The sequence below is a fragment of the Molossus molossus genome, unplaced genomic scaffold (genome assembly GCF_014108415.1).
Source record: "Molossus molossus isolate mMolMol1 unplaced genomic scaffold, mMolMol1.p scaffold_m16_p_2, whole genome shotgun sequence".
In the NCBI taxonomy this organism is placed as follows: Eukaryota; Metazoa; Chordata; class Mammalia; order Chiroptera; family Molossidae; genus Molossus; species Molossus molossus.
The window spans coordinates 75,748,138-75,768,677 of record NW_023425355.1 but is presented as its reverse complement, the minus strand read 5'-3'; positions in this window follow the sequence as shown (position 1 = coordinate 75,768,677).

Sequence of the window (20,540 nt, the reverse complement as noted above, 5' to 3'; positions counted from 1 at the left end):
TTTTTTTCACCATTTTCGCTATCACAGTGGGTTTTGGGTCTGCCAAATTTTCCCTGTGTGTGTTGGTGTTCTGCTGTTTGTGGTTCCTTCTCCTGTGTTTGGATGAGGCAGGGAGGATCTGCTTTAAACAGCACTGTCATGTCTTCCTTTCATAATTAGAGTTGCTAGCCCAGGGAATGGTAGTCATTGTCTAGCTTTTTCTACCTGGATGCTATTAGTAGAGGTCACCTGAAGAACCTTGGTTTCTGAGTTGACTGAAAAACTCCCTCAGGTGCTCAGTGTAAGAGGATTTCCTGAGGGTGGTGTATATGCTGGTTGGTAATGGGCCTCAATTAGCATTTCAATGGCCATCGGGTGTGGTTGAATCTCCGAGGGAGGGGCCGCTGCCTCTCCCCATGGCCCTGGGAATGAGTAAAATTGACCGCAGTCCTGCGTGGCTGCACTCAGCAAATGCTCTGAGTACCCTCCAAATCCCGAGTGTCCCCTCACAGCTCCAGTCCAGTCTGCCTTTTCTTGCCAGAGCCCAAGTTTAGTGGCTGCTGCCAATATAACCTGTGTCCGGACTCTGCATCATGGAGCCACCTGGGACTTTAACCCAGGGCGCTGCTCCCAGCTAAGGTCAGCCAGATATTGCGGCACTAGCTGAGGGCGTAGCACCCAGCCGAGGCAACTGCAGGACCCAGCTGTGGTTGCCAGCCCTAGCCGAGGCGTAAGCAGCTTCCATCTGAGGCCGCTGGAACCAGCTGAGGCCACAGGCCCCATCCGAGACCGCAGCTTCCAGCCGAGTCCCCTGGTCTCAGCCTAGTCCCCTGATCCCAGCTGAGTCTGCTGGTCCCAGCTCAGGCCACTGTGGACCGTGGGCTCCTGGCCCTCTCTCGCATCCTTGCAAGCCTACCAGGATTGAGTCAGTGTCCTTGGTTATGTGGTCCTCCAAGCTGCCTTTTGGTTGCCCCTTCCTGACTATTTGTCTTTATTTTCATTGTAATTCCAGTTTGGTTCTGGGAGATGGTCTGTGTAGCTTCCATTCAGTCTGCCGCCATTTGTTTTCCTCCCTCATATCTATGTACTTTAATGTCAGATATACATGGGCTGTAACATGAGCTGTGCTGTTTGTGAACTGTGTAATTTTGGACAGTTTGCTTTTTATTTTTTTTATTTTTATCTCAATCTTAGTCCCCATGCTAGGGTTTTCTAGAAAAGTAACATATATATGGTGATTTATTACAGGAATTGGCTCATGTAATATGAAGGCTAAAAAGTCCCAAAATCTGCTGCCTGTAAGCTAGAGAACCTGGAAAGCCTATGGTGTAATTCAGGCACAATCTGTAAGCTTGAGAACCAGAAGAGCTGATAGTGTAAGTTCAAGTCTAAGTCCAAAGGTCTGATAACCAGGAGTACAGATGTACAAGGGCAGAAGAAGATAGCTGTCCTAGATCAGTGAGAGAGAGCAAATTGCCCTTCTTCTGCTTCTTTATTTTATTCAAGTACTCAACAGACTGGATAATGTCTAAACTTTGGTAATGGTGATCATCTTTACTTAGCCTATTGATTCAAATGCTAATCTCTTCCAGAAGCATTCTCATAGACACACCCAGAAATAATGTTTTACCAGCTCTCTGGGCATCCCTTAGCCCAGTGAGTTGGCACACAAAATTAACCATCACATTCCCTTCAAATGTCAGAGATGGAGAAGAAGAAGCAAATGAGAGAGAAACTCTGAAAGTAGAATAGAGAAAACTTGACAATTAATTAGCGGTGGGGAGCACAGAGAAGAAAAAAATAAAAAAAATGCTAAGTCTTTGAGCATGGATGACTGTGTCATTCACAAAAACCAAAAAGAATGAATTTGAAACAGGTAAAGATGGCAAGCAGAAAGCTGGATATTAGAACTAGAACTAAGAAAAGGGTTGGGAATATGTTTTGGGAGTCATATACAGAGTGGAGGTTTACTGTCAAGATGGCAGAAAACTGTGGTCATTCTTTTCTCCTTAGTTATCTGAGAACATTCAATAATGTAGTTGGAAATTACATTACATATACCCTGTAGTTGAGGGTATATGGGCTACTTTCAGAATCAGCTCAGAATACACAGCAGAATAGTGATTTATTCCCCCTGGACCCCGAAAACCCTAATTGCACTCCTCTCATTGAAAATATATAGTTCACTAGAATATATAGAACAAGAAGGCAGAGCGATAGAATGTCAGCCTTGTCAAATTCCTAAGATTGGCTGTTGCTGGTTTTAAATGCTGAGTCCACACTTTGTCTATCTGGTCCATCACTCCATGTTTATCCTCTTATACAAACTTGGTACACAGCAAGGGCTCAATAAGTATCTGTGGATGTAGGACCCATACATTCTGATAATTATCTTGAAAATGTCTGTTCATCTTCTTCCCACATCTATTGTCCAAGTTCCAGAAATAATAAAATAAATTTTTCTCATCTGATCTCTGTGGAATAAAACAGGCCTGGGGTTCTGGTCCTGGCTCAGTCACTTAGAGTTGTCTGACTTGATGAAACATGTCTTTAGTTCATTTACTTCCTCCTGAAACAAACATTAAATTTTTCTAAACTAATAAAATGTGGCCTCAAAGGCACTGTGAATTAGGTAAATTCATGATTGGTACTGCTGCCCTTGACAGGATGCTACTTCTATTTTAGTGTCCCTATTATAGAGAAGAGAGAATGCATTTTGAAATTTCACAACAAAGAGAAATATAAATGGCTCCTAGTTCTTCATACACTATTGAGAAGATGTGGCAAATAAAGGAAAATGTGGAAGTCATTCAGTCACCAAAATGAAGTTCTTTGGACTCTTTATAGTAAGTGAATACATATTTTGGTTCTAGCACAAATGTACTTCAGATGGGGCTTTGGAGCTCTGGCAAGTGATTTATACTCTGTCAAGAAGCAGCCATCCTAGAAAGCTTCCAGGAAGACAGATCTGCTTGTTCACAGATATGGCCCAACACCTAGCACCATGCCTGGAACACAGTAGATTCTCAATCAATATTGGGTATGTGAATGGAACAGGAGCAGGGATACTTCTCAAAATTTTCTACTGAACTGAGAATAGACACTTAGCTTCTTGTCTCAGTTATGCCACTTTAAGATTTCTGTGACACTGGGGAAATCCTTCCTTTCTGCTCTTGGGACAGCAGTTAATTCATTAGGAAATTTATTTTTAATGTTTTGTATATTTTCAAGTACTGTAGCTTGTATTAATAAAGGTGGTTCTTCACAATGAATCTGTCTATGGAAAGGCTCCCTGATTTAAATGAACTCACAAGTAATAAAACAATGCAGAGGATTCCCACAGGGTGACAGTACATAATATGACTCTGGCTTCAGGCTTGTACCTAAAAAAATTATAACCAAAATTTTGAATGCCTGTGTTACCTATTAAATCACTATCCCCTTGTTAGGATAAAGATAGACCCTTCTGCAAATTCTTATTACCACACAAAATTCCTTTCTAACAGCCAGGCAGTTATTTATTCACAAGGCCATGGCATCAAGAAATGCCACCAATGAAGTGATATATCCTTGGCATAAAGCTTGTTCAAAGTGGTAATTAAAATAGAAGATCTTAATATTAGAGTCATTTCGTGTCAGCTTCAGGGGGCTACTAACTCATGTTAAAAATTGTTTGCTTTTAATCAAAAACTAAGCTACACAGACTTTATTGGTTGCTACCTTAGTAGGAAAAGAACAATGCAAATGTTGACCCTTTAATATGACCTTGAGCTGCACTGAGCATCATAGGATCTTTATCCCCAATGGCCTAGAGCAGACATCTCAAAATAATTTATTAGAATGGATTTGTGTAACTTGAAGCCTTGTCTAATTGGTGTTCATACTTGTTTCTGTGTCTTCACCTTTTTCCTTATCTCTAAGGACTCCCAGAAGAGAGAGAGAGCAACCATAAATCACTTCTTCACTCTCCCTACACACACATTACCATGCATGTGTTTACATGAAGACACATACTTCTACTATCTCAAGCCACCCCAATCCCAACACACCTTGGAATAGAATTGTGTTAGACCTGGAATGGACCAGAAATGTCACATGGGAACTCCCTCATTGTATAGATGGGGAAGCTGAAGCTCAAAGAGGGGTTACACACAGGAGATCCAGGATAAAATACTCAATTCTAGTACCATCAGTAACATGTTTCTCTATTCCCACACTATGAGCTTAAGCAAAAGCACTCAATTAAACTTAATATGTGAGTAATTCACTATCTGTGTATGAAACATTATGCTAAGTCCCAGAGGATTTTATAGAAGAGTAAAATATCATCCTGATCCAGTTGGGGTAAATGGAGATGTGTGCAAATATGTTGAATACAAGCAGATTGCTAAGGGTTCACATAAATGTATCAAATAATATAGAGATTAAAGTTAGAAGATATTTGTTTAAATTTAATGCTTGTTTTGAGGTGCCTCTTCTGGATTTTATGGAGAGGATTTTCACGATGCTTTGAAAAGCTAAAAATTAGCATTTGTATTGTCATTATTCTTTCTGTATTTTGAAAAACTTCAATAGTACTTCTAATTAAAATCAGTGTGGTGAGGAGAAAAAAATGGCAGCAGAGTGAATGGAAGCTACAGAGTATGTCTCCCAGGATCAAACTAGAATTACAACTAAAATAAAGACAAATCATCAGGAAAAGCCAACTGAAGAACAACGGGATAGAACCACTACAACCAGGGATGCCAAATAAAGCCTGGTAGAAATTGTGGAGGTGTGCGGAAGCAGGCTGGGAGTCTGGAAGCAGCAGAGAGATGTATTAGTAGTGTAAATTCTCACTGAGAAAGTGGAGGTTTTAAAAATAAATCATCAGGAAAAGCCTACTGAAGAGCAGCTGGACATAACCACTACAACCTGGGACACCAAACTGAGCCTAGTAGGAACTGTGGAACCATTCACCTTGGGCTCAGACAGAGGGGGGCAGACTAAACTAAAACTGTGTGAAAAGAGGCCTCCTGGCTCCAGAGGGGTGGATGCAGGGAGTTCTGCACTGAATTATTTCCTCACAGGACAGTACCCATCATACTAAAAGAGCCCCTTCCCAGAGCCCTGTGGAGAAGCAAAGACCTCTCCCACAGCAATTCAACAGCACCAGGCCAGGACAAAGAAATGCAAATTAAGGCTTTTCAATATCTTAATTTAACGAGCTAGTAAGGGCCTCACTGGCAAATCAGCTATAGAAACTCACCTTGGGCTCCAGCAGAGGGAGGGTGGACTGGACTGAAACTGGGTGGACAAAGCCCAGAACTCCCAGCTCCAGAGGGTGGATGCAAGCAGTTTAGTACTGAATCACTTACTCACAAGACAGTATCATCTTACTCAAAGAGCCTCTTCCTGGAGTTCTGGGGAGAAGCAAGAGACCCTTCCACAAGAATTTAACACCACCAGGCCAGGCCAACGAAATGCAAATTGAGGCTCATTAACATCTCAATTGAATAAGCTAGCAAGAGTCCTAACTAAGGCTCATCAAGCAACTGAGACTAATAGCCTCCAGGCAAAGAGCTAGAGAATAACTGACCATTTTCTTGGCTTGCAAACCTACCCAGGAAAGTAAGACTTGACAGTGGTGTTTAACGTGGGTCCTCCCATACTCATCCAAGCCCAGTAGAAGGAGCCACAAACAGTAAAAAACCAACACCCACAAGAAATATTTGGCAGTCTCCAAAATCCACTGAGACAGCCAAAATGGTAAAACAAAGAAACAAATCCAAAATGAAAGAACAAGAAAATTATGCAGGAGAAGAAATAAATGAGATAGAATTAAGCAAGATATCAGAGGGAGAGTTCAGAGCAATAATAATGAGAAAGTTTAACAGCATGCATAAAGAGCTCAATAGCATGAGTAAAGATATAAAAACATTGAAAACCAACCAATTTGAAATGAAGAATAACATAGCAGAAATAAAGAATATATTAGAAAAAATAACCAACAGAGTAGACAAAACCAAGGACCGGATCAGTGAATTTGAAGACAGTGTAGAAAAGAAATTACCCAATTGGAAAAACAACAATAAAAAACAATAAAAAAAACCCCAGCAAGACAGCTTAAGAGAACTGTGGGACAATACAAAGCATAACAACATATGCATCATAGGTGTGTCAAAAGAAAAAGAAAATGAGCAAGGGTTAGAGAATATATTTGAAGAAATACTGACAGAAAACTTCCCTAACTGGGTGAAGGAATAAAACAGAAATCCAAGAGGCACAGCGAGCACAAAGTAAAAAGAACCCAAAGAGGCCCACACTAAGATACATAATAATTAAAATGCCAAAAATTAAATTCAAAGAGAGAATCCTAAAGGTAGCAAGAGATAAGCAACCAGTTAGCTTAAAAGGAACCCCCATAAGTCAATCAGCTGAATTCTCAACAGAAACACTACAGTTCAGAAAGGAATGACATGAGGTAATCAAGGTAACAAAAAACAAGAATGTGAATCCAAGACTACTTTATCCAGTAAGGCTGTCATTCAAAATAGAAGGTGAAATAAAGAACTTCTCATACAAAAAAAAAAAAGGCTGAGGTAATATATTAGCACAAAACCAGCACTGCAAGAAATGTTAAAAGGACTGCTGTAATTAGTAGAAGAAATAGAATGAAAAGTATAATCACAATAAACAAAAGTGGCAATATAAATACATATCAATACTAACCTTAAATGTAAATGAATTAAGTGTTTTGATCAAAAGAAAGGAATAAATCAATGGATAAAAAAGCATTATATATATATATACACACACACACACACACAGTTTACAAGAGACGTACCTCACAACAAAAGATTCACATAGGTTGAAAGTGATGGTATGAAAAAAACTTTTCCAAGCAAACAAAAAAGAAAAAAAAAAAAAGCTGGGGTAGCAATACTCATATCTGATAAATTAGATTTCAAAATGAAGGCTATAACTAGAGACAAAGAAGGTCACTGCATAATATTGAAAGGATCTATGCAAAAGCAGGATACAATCTTGGTAAACATATATTCACCCAAAATAAGAGTACCAAAATACATTTAAAAACTTCTGGAGAACTTCAGAGAAGAAATCAACAGCAATACAATCACAGTAGGAGACTTTAACACCCCACTGATATCACTGGATAGATCTTCTAGACAAAAAATTAACAAGTCTCTAAATGATGCACTAGACAAATTAGATTTAATAGATATCTAGAGAATTACACCTCAAAACTGCAGAATTTACATTCTTCTCAAGTACACATGGGACATTCTCAATGATAGACCACATGTTAGGACACAAACTAAGTCTCTACACGTTAACCAAGACTGAAATCATATCAACCATCTTCTCAGATCATAATGGCATGAAAGTAGACGTTAATTACAACAAAAACACGCAAAAACATTCAAACACATGGAGGCTAAATATCATGTCATTAAACAGCAAATGGGTTATCAAGTAGATCAAGAAAGAAATTAAAAACTTTCTGGAAACCAATGAAAATTAACACACAACAACACAAAATTTGTGGGATGCAGGAAAAGCAGTCCTGAGAGGGAAGTTCGTAGTACTACACACCTAACTCAAGAAATAACAAAAATTTCTAATTGATTATCTAACCTCACAACTTAAAGATCTAGAAAGTAAACAAACAAACAAACAAACTCAGAGCAAGTAAAAGGAAAGAAATAATTAAGGTCAGAGCAGGAATAAACAACATAGAAACTAAAAAAGAAAAAAGAAACAATTCAAAAGATCAATTAAACAAAGAGCTGGTTCTTTGAGAAGATAATCAAGATTGATGGACCCTTAGTCAGACTCACCAAGAAAGAAAAAGAGAGGACCCAAATAAACAAAAACAGAAACTAAAAAGGAGAAGTGACATCACAGAAACCAAAGGATCATTAAAAAATATTATGAATAACTACATGCCAGCAAACTGGACAATCTAAGCAAAATAGGCAAATTTTTAGAAACACACAATCTCTCAAAACTGAACCAGGGAGAGGTAGAAAACTTGAACAGACCAGTGACAACTAAGGAAATTGAAGATGTAGTCAAGAAACTCCCAGCAAACAAAAGCCCAGGTCCAGATGGCTTCACAGGGGAGTTTTACTGAACATTACAAGAAGATCTAATACCCATTTTCCTCAAACTATTCAAAAAAATCCAACAAGAAGGAGGACTTCCAAACTTGTTTTATGAGGCCAGCATAATTCTAATTCCAAAACCAGATAAAGACACTACAAAGAAAGAAAACGACAGGCCAATATCCCTGATGAACATAGATACCAAAATCTTTAACAAAATATTAGCAAACAGTTTTCAGCAATACACCAAAAAAAATTATTCACCATGACAAATTGTGATTCATCCAGAGTTGGAAAGATGGTATTATATTTGCAAATCAATACTTGTGATATATCACATAAACAAAATGAAAGATACAAACCATATGATCATATCAATAGACACTGAAAAATTATTTGACAAAATACACTACCCATTTCTGATAAAAATGCTCAGCAATGTGAGATTAGAGGGATCATATCTTGACATAATAAACACCATATATAAAAAATAGCCAACATCATATTCAATGGGCAAAATCTACAAGTATTTCCTTTAAGAACAAAAACAAGACAAGAATGCACACTTTCACCACTCTTATTTAACAATATTACTGAAAGTCTTAGCCTTAGCAATCAGACAAGTAGAAAAAATAAAAGGGATCCAAACTGAAAAGGAGGAAGTGAAACTGTCATTATTTGCAGATGACATGATATTGTACATTGAAAACCCTAAAAACACCATAAAACATATTCAATTTAATAAACAAATTTGGCAAAGTAGCAGGATACAAAATTAACATGAAGACATTGATGGCATTCTTATATACCAATAATGAACTCACAGAAAGAGAAACTAGAAAAAAATCCTATTTACCATTGCAGCAAAAAAACTAAGACACCTAGGAATAAACTTAATCAAAGAAGTAAAGGACTTGTTCTGAGAAAACTATAGGACATTGAAGAAAGAAATAGAGGAAGATAAAAAAAAAAAAAAGTGTTAGCATATACCTTGTTCATGGATTGGAAGAATCAATATGATTAAAATGTGAATTCTACCCAAAGCTATCTATAGATTCAATGCAATCCCCATTAAAATACCAATGGCATATTTTATGAAACTAGATCAAACACTCCAAAAGTTTATATAGAACCAAAAAAGACCCTGAATAGCCACAGCAATCTTGAAAAAGAAGAACAAAGTATGTAAGAAAGAAAGATTTCTTATCCTTTGAGATGAGATGGAGAAATCAAGAGAGTATTATCCTAAGTGAAACAAGACAAGCAGAGAAAGACAAATATCACAAGATCTCACTTACTTGTGGAATATAATGAACATAATAGTCTGAGAAACAGGGTAGACCCAGAGACATGGAAGTACGGTACAGACTGACAATCCTCAAAAGAGGGGATGGGAGGAGGAGGGAAGAGATAGACCACAGAACTTATATGCATGTACGCATAACAGATGGATATGGACTACAAAGCTGGGGACAGGGTGGAGGGCGATGGGGAGGAGGGTGTCAATGGGAAAAAAAGAGAAACATCTGTAATAAAAATAAATTAATAAAAATTAATTAATTAATTTAAAAAAGAGAAAAAAAGAACAAAGTAGGATGGATCACAGCACCGGATATCAGGTTGTAATACAAAACCACTATAATCAAAATAGCCTGATACTGGCACAAGAACAGGCATATAGATCAATGGAACAGAATAAAGAACCCAGAAATTAGCACAAGAGATTATGTTTAATGTTTGACAAAGGTGGCAAGAGCATATAGTGGAGTAAAGACAGCTTCTTTAATGTTGTTGAGAAAATTGGACAGCCACATGCAAAATAAGGAAGCTAGACCACCAACTTACAACATAAACAAGAATAAACTTAAAATGGATAAAAGACTTAAATGTGACTGATGAATCCATAAAAATCCTAAAAGAAAATGTAAACAGCAAAACTTCAGACCTCACACACAGCAGAATTTTCACTGATACCTCACCTAAGGCAACAGAAACAAAGGGAAAAAATGAACACGAGACTACATCAAACTCAAAAGCTTCTGCACAGCAAAAGAAACAACCATCAAAATGGCAAGGGAATCTAGTATATAGGAGAGCATAATTGCCAATGATACATCAGATAAGGGGTTAAACTCCAAAATATATACTCATACAACTCAACAAAAGGAAGCCAAAGAATGGGTAGAGGACCTAAACAGACACCTTTTACAAACAGGATGTACAAATGGACAAGAGACATATGAAAAAATGCTCAACATCACTAATCATCAAAGAGATACAAATTGAAACAATTATGACTTATCACCTCACACCTGCTTCAATGGTTGCCATCAACAAATCATCAAAAAGGTGCTGGTGAGGGCTGGAGAAAAGGGGACTCTAGTACACTGCTGGTGAGAATACAGACTGGTGCAGCCACTATGGATAACAATATCTTGTTTCCTTAATACATTAAAAATTGAACTGCCATTTGACCCAGTGATCCTACTCCTAGTAATATATCCTAAGAAGCCTGAAACACCAATCAGAAAAAAATATATGTACACCTATGTTCATAGCAGCACTATTTGCAATTGCTAAGCTCTGAAAATAGCCCAAGTGTCCATCAATAGATGAGTGGACATAAAGAAACTGTGGTACATATACACAATGGAATACTATGCAGCTGTAAGAAAGAAAGATCTCTTATTATTTGAGAGGACATGAAGGAACCTGGAGAGTATTAAGTTAAGTGAAATAAGCCAGTCAGAGAAAGACAAATATCATGTGATCTCACTTATTTGTGGATTATAATGAACATAACAAAGTGATGAACAGAATAGATGCAGAGACATGGATGTGGGGTAGAGACTTACAAACCTCACAAGACAGGTGACGGGGAGGGAAGAGATAGACTACAGAACTTATATGCATGTATGCATAACCAATTGACATAGACAACTATGCTGGGGGAGTGCGGCATCAGGAGGAGAAAAAGTAGAACCATCTTTAACAAAACTAAATTAATTAATAAAAATAAAAAAAACACACCCAAATAAATATTGTGTGTAACTCTCCCTACAAAAATAGTAGAGCATATAAATATATCTAAACTAAAATATATTTGAACTTACACTCTGCTCTTTTGTTTTTCCAAGGTGCTAGAGTGAAAATCCCAGAAATTTTAGAAAACTAAATTAACTAAAAAGAATTTACCAGAAAAAAACTAAAAATCAATTTATTTCAGTCAACACAATACTACACAGCTTTTTGCACAACAAATATTAACCACAACACACTTATATAATTTTTGTCAGTAAATATTGGTAAAGCTTTACAAACAATAAAAAAATTTATTGAGTGAATTTTTAATCTGGCAGATATGTAAACCAAAACTAAAATATTTAAGGTTAAGATAATCAATGGTTGCATGTGTTCATAAATTTAGGTGAATAATTCAAATGTTAAGTAGAGTTGTAATTAAAAAGCATTTAGTAAAATATATTAAAATGAAATTTATGTTTTGGATTCAATAAATAAATAAATAAATAAATAACATAAAAACAGTGTGTTGATTGCAGGGGACATGGGTGGAGGTGGAACAGAGAATAGAGGGGACACATCATTATGAAAATTTAAAAAAAAAAGTAGAACAGTAAAAAAAAGAAAAAGAAAACAAGGTAGTAAACCCTACTGATATCAATGCTCATAGTAAGATAGAAGATGACCTTTTGGATTTGGAACTGATATAAGCCATTCATACGGTATCTCATCTGAAACAGTGTAGAGAGGGAGAGGTGCCTCTCGAAGCCCCAATTTGGAAAAAGTCTAACTCTGTTGCCTTTTTTATTACATTTCAGAAGTGTCAGATCATTGGGAATCATATGAAAACCCATCCAAACTGTTGCAATACCAAATAAATTTGGAACATATAATAATTCAAATTTATGTAACATAGGACATGTTTGAATAAAAATGTTCTGTACTGAAAATTAAAAAAATAAATAAAATAAATACTATATCTGAAAACATCAAAAAATAAAAAGAATAAAAACATGTAGTTTTGAGGAGGGTGCAAGGAATTGGGACTATGGATACATCACTTTGGGCAATTATGAAAAAACTTAACAGTATATATTCGGAGCTTTGAAAATGTGCACATCTTCTAACCCAGTTTATTCGACCTCTAGAAATATATCAAAAGATGAATGTGTGTTTATGTGCGTAAAGGAGGAATACAAGAAATGTTTGTTATAGTGCTAAAATTCAAGAGACATTCACGTTATCACAAAGGCAAGATTTAATTCTTTTTTTTCTTTTTTTTATTCATTAATTTTTGTTACAGATGTTTCTCCTTTCCCCCCACTGATTCTCCCCTCTCCCTCCCTCCCCACCCTGTCCCCAGCTTTGTTGTCCATGTCCATTGTTCATGCATACATGCATATAAGTTCTGTGGTTTATCTCTCCCCCATGACCCCCCTCTTTAGGGGATTGTCAGTCTGTACCCCACTTCCACGTCTCTGGAACTACCCCATTCCTCAGACTGTTATGTTTATTATATTCCACAAATAAGTGAAATCATGTGATATTTGTCTTTCTCTGTTTGGCTTGTTTCACTTAGAATGACACTTTCCAGGTCCTTCCATGTAGTCTCAAAGGATAAGAGAAGATTTAATTCTTTTTTTTTACGGTGGAGTAATATTCCATGTATATATGTACCTCATCTTTTGTATCTATGAGTCTAATATATTTGTTTATTTTGTTCATTATGTTCCACACATGAGTGAAATTATACATAACTTGTATTTCTTTGACTGGCTTATTTCACTTAGGATAATATTCTCCAAATCCATCCATGCTGTTGCAGAAGGTAAGATTTCCTTTTTTTTCATGTTTGTGTAGTATTTCAAATAGCAAAACCTTCTAAATTACTTTCCCTTCAAACATAGATCTTCTACCAAAGTTTAATATTTTTCTACAGCTGCTTTTCTCTCTTTCCTTTCTCTCAAACCCTTTCAGTGACTCCCCCTTTCTGTTGCCAACATCTACCCCCCTTATTCTGTGGTTCTCTAGTTAAGAATTTTTCCAATAGAATATTCTCCAGTGATTAAAATGTTCTATAAGCTTCTCTGTCCAATATAGAAGTCACTAGCCCCATGTGGTTATTCAGCACTTAAAGTGTGACTGGCACAATTGAAAAAATAAATTTTAATTTTATTGAATTATAATTGATTTAATTTAAATTAACTATAGGTTGCTATCAAGCATTTGAAATATAGTTAGTGCTACTGGGGAAATATATTTTAACTGCATTTAATTGTATACAATTTAAATAAATTACCCATATGTGGCTAATAGTAACCATATTGGATAACATAGTTCCAGTGCCTTCTTACACAGAACAACCTAGACCTCCTCTGGATCTTCAACTTGGCATTATTGAATACAGGAGATCTGAGGGTAACCCAACTTTCCTCAACATTGACCTTGTTTAGAAAATACTGGAAAGTGTGGTGGGGATTTTAAATAATTAATGATTTCTTTTTATTTTTATAAATATGCACAGGAAAACCAAAAAGACACAGAAGTGAATAATCATTATTGTTAGTTCGTAGTAGTTGGATAATGGAAGACTTCTTTTTACTTTGTTTTTCTGTTTCCAAAATTATACAGAGTGGGCATTTATTACTTTTGTGCTTAGAAAAAATACACAAGAAATATTATTAAAATACCTCTCATGTATGATTTTCTAAAAAATCAAATTAGAGAAGGCATCTTTTCTAAGGGTCCTCTAATGAGCTTCCAGAACAGTCTCTCACTTGGTAAATGAGAAGTCCAATAGCAGGCCCCTTTGGAGCAGGGTCCAGGAATGGTATGTGTGTATGTATGTTCTCTCAGCAGCATCCTCACATCAAATAGCTAATGAGAGCTCTAAAACCAATCCACTGTGATTATTGATGAAGTCTATACGCAGATGTAGAAGTAAATAAAAGAGAGGTGGTGAATTTTCTATATTTGACCCAGTTACTATTTTACAAATAAGGAGAGAAAAGCTTGGGATTTCAAGCATAAATATATCCTGATTTTGTGAACAAAATCTTGCTTCTCTCTTTTCACCCTTCCTTGATATTTATTTCATTCTTAGTATCAGGGCAGAATTTGTCAGAATCCTTATGGACTCAGAGTTGAGACCTTATTACCCAGTCCAGAAGAAGGGGCTGTTGGAGACAGAAATAGAGGAACCCACACAGAGGGTCTGAAAGAATCCGACTGAACCTGGGGAGCCACAGGGTTGGTATGGGGCCAGAGCTTTGGGTTTAATACATAGAACTGGCCTCTATATTTGGACTCCAAGGCTGCTGAAGGAAGAAAAGGGTACCCTTTGAAAACGACAAACAACAGTAAGAACACTCATATTTCTGGCTCAGCCACACACAAGTCAGCCCAATGGTCGTGTCTTTTGCAATATTCTGCCTCTCTTCTCATACCTCCTTCCCAGAATACAGTGCCGAAAAATCTCTTGGGAGCTTCATTGACTCTCTCCCTGATATGTGATATTTGTAAGAGTTCATGCTTTGACACCTTCCAGGATTTCTGGTGTTTATTTCATATAGTGCTATGGAAGGTTGAAAAGGTTATTGGGATTCAGAAAAATAAAGCTAGAAAGAGGTAATAGTATGGTAATTGGGGATTACTTGGGGGGGACAAATGGTGTCTTTTGCAGTGGCTCTCAACCTTCAAATGACACAACCCTTTAATACAGTTCCTCATGTTGTGGTGACCCCAAACCATAATATTATTTTTGTTGCTACTTCAAAACTGTAATTTTGCTACTGTTATGTCTTAGGCGACCTCTATGAAATGATCGTTCGACCCCCAAAGGGGTTGCGACCCACAGGTTGAGAACAGCTATTTTAGAGCCTTAATATTATCACACAAGCAGATATTTCCCATTCTGCTTGCTTGCTAGGTGAGTTTCCAGGGATTAATGCCTACTTCAGTAAGGCAGGAAGGTGAGCTGCTACTTCTGAGACTAATTGTGTAGTGACAGAAGGTAAACAGCACTTTGACTTTCAATTTTGTCTTTATTTTTACTGGTTACTATTAGTTAATTTTAGGATTATTTAAAAATCACTCTTTCCTGAAATAGCTTTAATTCTCCAAAACTGGAAAGCTAAAAGGTTCTCAAGTTACAAATCATTGCATTGATAATTTTTTTTTTAATATTATTTTATTTTTGTTACAGATGTTTCTCCTTTTTTCCCCATTGACATCCTTCTCCCCATTCTTTCAACCCTGTACCCGGCTTTGTTGTCTGTGTCCATCGGTTATCCGTACATGCATATAAATTCTGTGGTTTATCTCTTCCCTCCCCCCATCACCCCCTCTTCTGAGGGTTGTCAGTCTGTACCCTACTTCCATGTCTCTGGGTCTACTCTGTTCCTCAGAATGTTATGTTCATTATATTCCACAAATAAGTGAGGTTATGTGGTATTTGTCTTTCTCTGCTTGGCTTGTTTCGCTTAGGATAATATGTTCCAGGTCCCTCCATGTCCCCTCAAAGGATAAGAAAATTTCTTTGTACAGCTGCATAGTACTCCATTGTGTATATGTTCCACAGCTTTTTTATCCATTCATCTACTGATGGACACTAGGGCTGTTTCCAGATTTAAGCCATTATAAATAGTGCTGCTATGAAAATGGGGTACATATATTCTTTCTAATTGGTGTTTTAGGATTCTTAGGGTCTATTCCTAGAAGTGGGATCACTGGGTCAAATGGTAATTCAATTTTTAATTTTTTGAGGCAACACCATATTGTTTTCCATAGTGGCTGTACCAGTCTGCATTCCCACCAGCAGTGTACTAGAGTCCCCTTTTCTCCACACCCTCGCCAACACTTGTTGTTTGATGATTTGTTGATGGCGGCCATTCTGACAGGTGTGAGGTAATACCTCACTGTTGTTTTAATTTGCATCTCTGTGATGATTAGTGATGTCGAGCATTTCTTCATATGCCATTTGGCCATGTGTATGCCTTTTAGAGAGCTGTCTACTTAGCTCCTCTGTCCATTTTTATTTTTTCAAATTAATGAATTTATTTTTGCTACAGATGGTTCCCATTTTTCTTCCATTGATTCCCCCTCCCCCTCCCTCCTCGCCATGTCCCCAGCTCTGTTATCCATGTCCATTGTTCATGAATACATGCATATAAGTTATGTGGTTTATCTCCCTGCCCTCTTTTGGAGATTGTCAGTCTGTACCACACTTCCGCGTCTCTGGGACAACCCCATTCCTCAAACTGTTATGTTCATTATATGCCACAAAAAAATGAGATCATATGATAATTGTCTTTCTCTGTTTGTTTTTTTCTGCTTAGGATAATACATTCCAGGTCCCTCCATGTTGTCTCAAAGGATAAGAAATCTTTATTTCTTACAGCTGCATAGTACTCCATTGTGTATATGTACCACTTTTTTTTTTTATCCTCACGTGAGGTCATTTTTTCATTTTTTTGTTCAGATAGAGTGGAAGAGAGAGAGAGAGAGAGAGAGAGAGAGAAACATCAACGTGAAAGAGACACATCTAGTGGCTGCTACCCGCATGACCAATCAGGGCCGGGATAAATTGTAACCAAGGTACATGCCCGTAGCAGGTACTAAACCCGGGTCTCCCTGGACCACAGGCCAACGCTCCACCTGCTGAGCCAAACCAGCCAGGGCTGTACCACAGCTTTTTTATCCATTCATCTACTGATGGAAATTTGGGCTGTTTCCAGATCTTAGTTATCATAAATAGTGCTGCTACAAACATGGGGGTACATATATTCTTTCTGATTGGAGTTTCAGGTTTCTTAGGGCATATTCCTAGATGTGGAATCCCTGGGACAAAAGGCAGTTCAAGTTTTAATTTTTTGAGGTAACACCATAGTGTTTTCCATAGTGGCTGCATAAGTTGCCTTCCCATTAGCAGTGTACTAGAGTCCCCTTTTCTCCACATCCTCAACAACACTTGTTGTTTGGTGATTTGCTGATGGCAGCCATTCTGACAGGTGTGAGGTGATACCTCATTGTTGTTTTAATTTGCATCTCTCTAATGATTAGTGATGTTGAGGAGAATAGGTATTAGTTCTTCTCTGAATGTTAGGTAAAACTCCCCCGAGAAGCCATACACGCCTGGGCTTTTTTTTTACATCTTCAATTTCTTCTGTTGTTATTGGTCTGTTAAAGTTTTCTATCTCTTCCCGGTTCAGTTTTGGGAGACTATGTGTTTCTACAAATTTGTCCATTTCACTTAGATTGTCGAATTTGTTGCCGTATAAATTTTCATAATATTTGTTAACAATCCTTTGTATTTCTGTGGTGTCAGTTATTATTTCACCTGTTTCATTTCTGATTTTGTGTACTTGGGTTCTCTCTCTTTGTTTCTTGTTGAGTCTAGCTAAGGGTCTATCAATCTTATTTATTTTTCAAAGAATCATCTCTGTTCTATTGATCGTTTGAATTGTTTTTTTGGACTTCATGTCATTTATTTCTGCTCTGATCTTTACTGTTTCCTTCCTTCTACTTGCCCTTGGGTTTTCTTTTTGTTTGCTTTCTAGTTCTTATTTTTAAAATTTATTTATTTATTTTTGTTATGGATGTTTCTCCTTTTTCTCCAACTGGTTCCCTCCTCCCCCTCCTTCCCTGCCCTGTCCCCAGCTTTGTTGTACATGTCCATTGTTCATGCATACATACATATAAGTTCTGTGGTTTATCTCTCCCCAACACCCCTTCTTCTGAGGATTGTCAGTCTGTACCCCACTTCCAAGTTTCTGGACTACCCCATTCTGCATACTGTTATGTTCATTATATTCCACAAATAAGTGAGATCATATGATACTTGTCTTTCTCTGTTTGGCTTGTTTCACTTAGGATAATACTTTCCAGCTCCCTCCACGTGGTCTCAAAGGGTAAGAGATCTTTCTTTTTTACAGCAGCATAGTACTCCATTTTGTGTATGTACCACAGCTTTTTTATCCATTTGTATACTGAGGGACACTTGGGCTGTTTTCAGATCTTAGCTATTGTAAATAGTGCTGCTACAATCATGGGTGTACATATATTCTTTCTGATTGGTGTTTCAGACTTCGTAGGGTATATTCCTAGAAGTGGTTCCACTGGGTCAAATGGAAGTTCAGTTTTTAATTTTTTGAGGTAACACCATATTGTTTTCCATAGTGGCTGCACCAGTCTGCATTCCTACCAGCAGTGTACTAGAGTCCCCTTTTCTCCACACCCTAGCCAACACTTGTTGTTTGATGATTTGTTGACGGCGGCCATTCTGACAGTTGTGAGGTGATATCTCCTTGTTTTAATTTGCATTTCTCTGATGATTAGTGATGTTGAGCATTTATTCATATGTCTCTTAGCTATTGGTATGTCCTGTTTGGAGAGGTGTCTATTTAGTTCCTCTGCCCATTTTTTAATTGGGTTCTTTGTCTTCTTTTGTTGAGTTGTATGAGCACTCTATATATATTGGAAATTAACCCCTTATCTGATATATCATTGGCAATTATGCTCTCCCATACAGTGGGTAGCCTTTCTGTTCTGATGATTGTATCTTTCACTGTGCAGAAGGTTTTGAGTTTGACGTAGTTCCTTGTGTTCATTTTCTCCTTTGTTTCTGTTGCCGTAGGTGATGTATCAGTAAACTTTCTGCTGCGTATGATGTCTGAAAATTTGTTGCCTATATTTTTTCTAAGATTTTTATGGATTCATGAGTCACATTTAAGTCTTTTATCCATTTGGAGTTCATTCTTGTGTAGGGTGTAAGTTGATGATCTAGTTTTATTTTTTGCATGAAGCTGTCCAATTTTCCCAATACCATTTTTTAAAGAGGTGTTCCTTACTCCATGTATACTCTTGCCACCTTTGTCAAATATTAATTGAGCACATTGCCTTGGGTCCATTTCTCAGTTTTCTGTTCTGTTCCACTGGTTTATATGCCTGTTCTTGTGCCAGTACCAGGCTGTTTCGATTACAGTGGCTTGGAAGTATGTTCTGAAATCTGGTAATGTAATCCTCTCCTACGTTGTTTTTTTTTTTTTTTTTTTTTTTTTCAAGATTGCTGTGGCTATTTGATGTGTTTTTGGTTCCATATGAACTTTTGAAGTATTTTTTCTAGTTCTGTGAAGTATGCCGTTGGTAATTTGATGGGGATTGTATTGATTCTTTAGATTGCTTTGGGTAGTATGGACATTTTAATGATGTTAATTCTTCCAATCCATGGACAGGGTATTTACTTCCACTTTTTTATATCTTCCTCTTTTTCTTTTTTCAATGACCTGTAGTTTTCTGTGAATAGTTCCTTTATCTTTGGTTAAGTTCATTCCTAGGTATCTTTTTCTTTTTTCTTTTTTTTTTGCCACAATGGTAAATGGGATTGTTTTCTTAATTTCTCTTTCTGTGAGTTCATCATTGGTATATAAGAATGCCATTGATATCTTGAGGTTAATTTTGTATCCTGCTAATTTTCCAAATTCATCTATTATGTCTAGTAAATTTTTGATGGAGTCTTTGGGATTTTCTACGTATAGTATCATGTCATCTGCGAAAAATGACAGTTTCACTTCCTCCTTTCCCTTTTGGGACCCTTTATTTTTTCTTCCTGTCTGATTGCTGTGGCTAAGACTTTCAGTACTATGTTAAATAAGAGTGGCAAAAGTGTGCATCCTTGTCTTCTTCCTGTTCTTAAGGGAAATGCTTTTAGTTTTTTGCCCATTGAATATGATATTGGCTGTAGGTCTTTTATATATGGCCTTTATTATGTCAAGATATGATCCCTCTATTCCCACATTGCTGAGGGTTTTTAGGAGAAATGGATGCTGGATTTTGTCAAAGGTTTTTTCGGCATCTATTGATATGATCATGTGGTTTTTATTCTTCATTTTAGTTATGTGGTGTATTACGTTTATTGATTTGCGAATATTGTACCAGCCTTGCATACCTGGGATGAATCCCACATGGTCCTGGTGAATAATTTTTGGTGTATTGCTGGATCCGATTTGCTAGTATTTTGTTCAGGATTTTGGCATCTATGTTCATCAGGGATATTGACCTGTAGTTTTTTTTCTTTGTTGTGTCTTTTTCTGGTTTTGGAATTAGAATTATGATGGCTTCATAAAAAGAGTTTGGAAGTCTTCCTTCTTCTTGAATTTTTTGAAATAGTTTGAGGAGAATGGGTGTTAGTTTTTCTTTGAGTGTTTGGTAAAACTCCCCTGTGAAGCCATTCGGGCCTGGGCTTTTGTTTGCTGGGAGAGTCTTGATTACATCTTCAATTTCTTCTGTTGATATTGGTCTGTTCAAGTTGTGTATCTCTTCCTGCTCCAGTTTTGGGAGACTATATAGATTGTATGTGAGTTTATTCCACACACGGATGGACTCACGCAAAGGTTAACAAGCTTATTCTGCACACAGATACCTTGGAGTGCTGTT